This window comes from Penaeus japonicus, unplaced genomic scaffold (genome assembly GCF_977035675.1).
Source record: "Penaeus japonicus unplaced genomic scaffold, GWHDUDI00000001_assembly GWHDUDI00000024, whole genome shotgun sequence".
NCBI lineage: Eukaryota > Metazoa > Arthropoda > Malacostraca > Decapoda > Penaeidae > Penaeus > Penaeus japonicus.
Window position 1 is genome coordinate 3,680,665 of NW_028234426.1, and position 2,500 is coordinate 3,683,164.

The following is a 2,500-nucleotide window of genomic DNA, read 5'->3' on the forward strand; positions in this document are numbered from 1 at the left end:
GGGTAAAACAGTCAGATGGGAAGAAAGGAAAATATATTCCTGCATAGACAGAGAAAAGAACGGAGGAGAAGAAAGAGAGAAAGAAAACTGGCATACATATTGTATATGATGAAAATAAAGAATATGGCATTTTGCAGATTTTTTTTTTTTTTTTTTTTTTATTATTATTATCATTATTATTATTCCGTGTTCTCTCGTACTTTGTATTTACAGTGTTCCCCATTATGGCCTCTGGTGTCATTGTAATCGAATTTTATTTTAATTAACACAGTAACGATATTAATAACTTATTTAAGATAGATAAGAGGGATTAACTCATTGCGTACGGGTGTCATGACATACATGACGTAGGAGCTTTGGCCTGACGACGGGCGTCATGACGTACATGACGTTCGGGGATTTTGGAATACTATGCTATTTTATTGTACTATGAAAAAGGAATGAGTGATGATGGCTACTACAGTCATAATCACTATAATTATCGTAATATAGTCCAAAACCTAGATGGCACCACTTTTTCCTAACACCAGCAGGAGAGAGAGCCTTGAATGGCACCCATCCACGGTCTCTAGCAAGCACTGTCTGTATAGAGCGATAGCACACACTAAGTTGATGAACCCTTGCTCTAAAGTACCCCCGATGAAAGATGTGCAGGCAAAACGAGAAGAGGAAGGTGACTCAATCCATACCCAGTGTCTAAAATGTACTCCTGTGCCAATATGGATGCCTTCCACTGTGGCACTCACAGTCACAAGCACAGGTTTCATTCCTCTTCCCTACCTCTTCTTGTTATCTTTATTGTAGTGGGTTATATGTTTCGTATTCGTTCATGACAGCACAAAAATACGAAAAAAAAAGTTGCCTTTTGTCCTCCCATAAAACAGCAACACTTCTATCACATTGAGTATAAAGAAAATAATGAGCTAATATGGATAATATACTACAATTTTAGTCTACTGCAGCACTGACAGAGCCTGTCACATGGCACATATAAGTCTCTAAACTCAATAAAACACACAAAAAAATAAAACACAAAAACCGCTCTAGTTTTAAAATGAATGACTGAAAGAGACTGGGATGCTTCAAATTATATTGCTTCAAGCGGTCTCTCTCTAAAATAAAACCTATCCTGGAGGCTGGGCAAGCAAATTTATCTCCGTCTGCAATGGGTTAATATCATTTGTCAAAGTAGTTGAAATATATAATGAAAAAGTAATTCTATCTTTGATCTTGACGTCAGGATGATAATGTGGTAATTAATGTTAATCAATGTCTGGATAAACTAGTTCTTTTTAAATCTTAATTCTTCCCTTTTCATCTATTTCGGTTAGAATAAAGAGGGAAATATGAAAAGAGGGGAGAGAGAAGAAGGGAAAAGAGAGAAAAAGAAAGAAAGAGAGAAAAAAGTAGGGGGAGAGGAGAGGAAAAAAAGAATAAAGAGAATAAGGAGGGGAGAGGAAAGAGGGAGAGGGAGGGAGAAGGAAGGAGGGGACGAAGGGAGAGGAGAGGGAAGGGGGGGGGATATATCTTATGTGTAAATTTTATTGTGACAAATTTTATCGTCAGATAATTCGTTTCATCATTACATTATTTTAAATCTGTATGATATGTAAAGTAGATAATTAACAAGTTATTTAATTTATAAGTTATTAAGTCCAAGTTACTTGGTATCTTAGAAACGATAATTTTAATTAAATCTTGAGTAATATTTGTATTTAATGTCTTTCTTCTAGTCGATTTAATTCAATGTAATTTCTTTTTATTTGAAAAATAGCATACAATGTTTACAAAACAACCACCCAATCGGACCAACCAGAACCTCCTACAGATCTGAACCAACTTATGATCTAGATGCCTGTGCTGCCTTCCCTGCGTGACTGCCGACCGGATTGACCTTTGACCTCGAGTGGGGGACGTTATCTCCCAAGAGAACGCTCGTGAACCGCCAAACACGAGCAAGTGCCAAGGGCACCTGTTAACTTTTCCCGAGGAAAGACTTGACTGGTCTCGAACCCGGGAACCTCCGACGCCGGAACCAACCTGGAAAGAGACTTACATGCTTTGCCTTATGTATTTCTGACTCTTTTCTTATAGGCTTTTTGTCACTTTTACCTTTTCTTTTATTATTTCCATTCCTGATTGGTCTATTGAAAAGAGACTTACATGTTTTGCCGACTCTACCACCGAGATCTAATTATATTAATTGAAAATCGGTCCTTATATATCTCAATATTTTTAATATTGCTTTAATATGTTCTCTCTCTCTCTCTCTCTCTCTCTCTCTCTCTCTCTCTCTCTCTCTCTCTCTCTCTCTCTCTCTCTCTCTCTCTCTCTCTCTCTCTCTCTCTCTCTCTCTCCGTCTCTCTCACTTTCTCCTTTTTTTTCTAGATCCTATACCTTTGATAGAATCATTATGATTGCTATGAATATCGCTATCGACATATTTATTCATTAATTCACTATACATCTGTTTAATAAAACAAAAGAAAAAATCAATTTA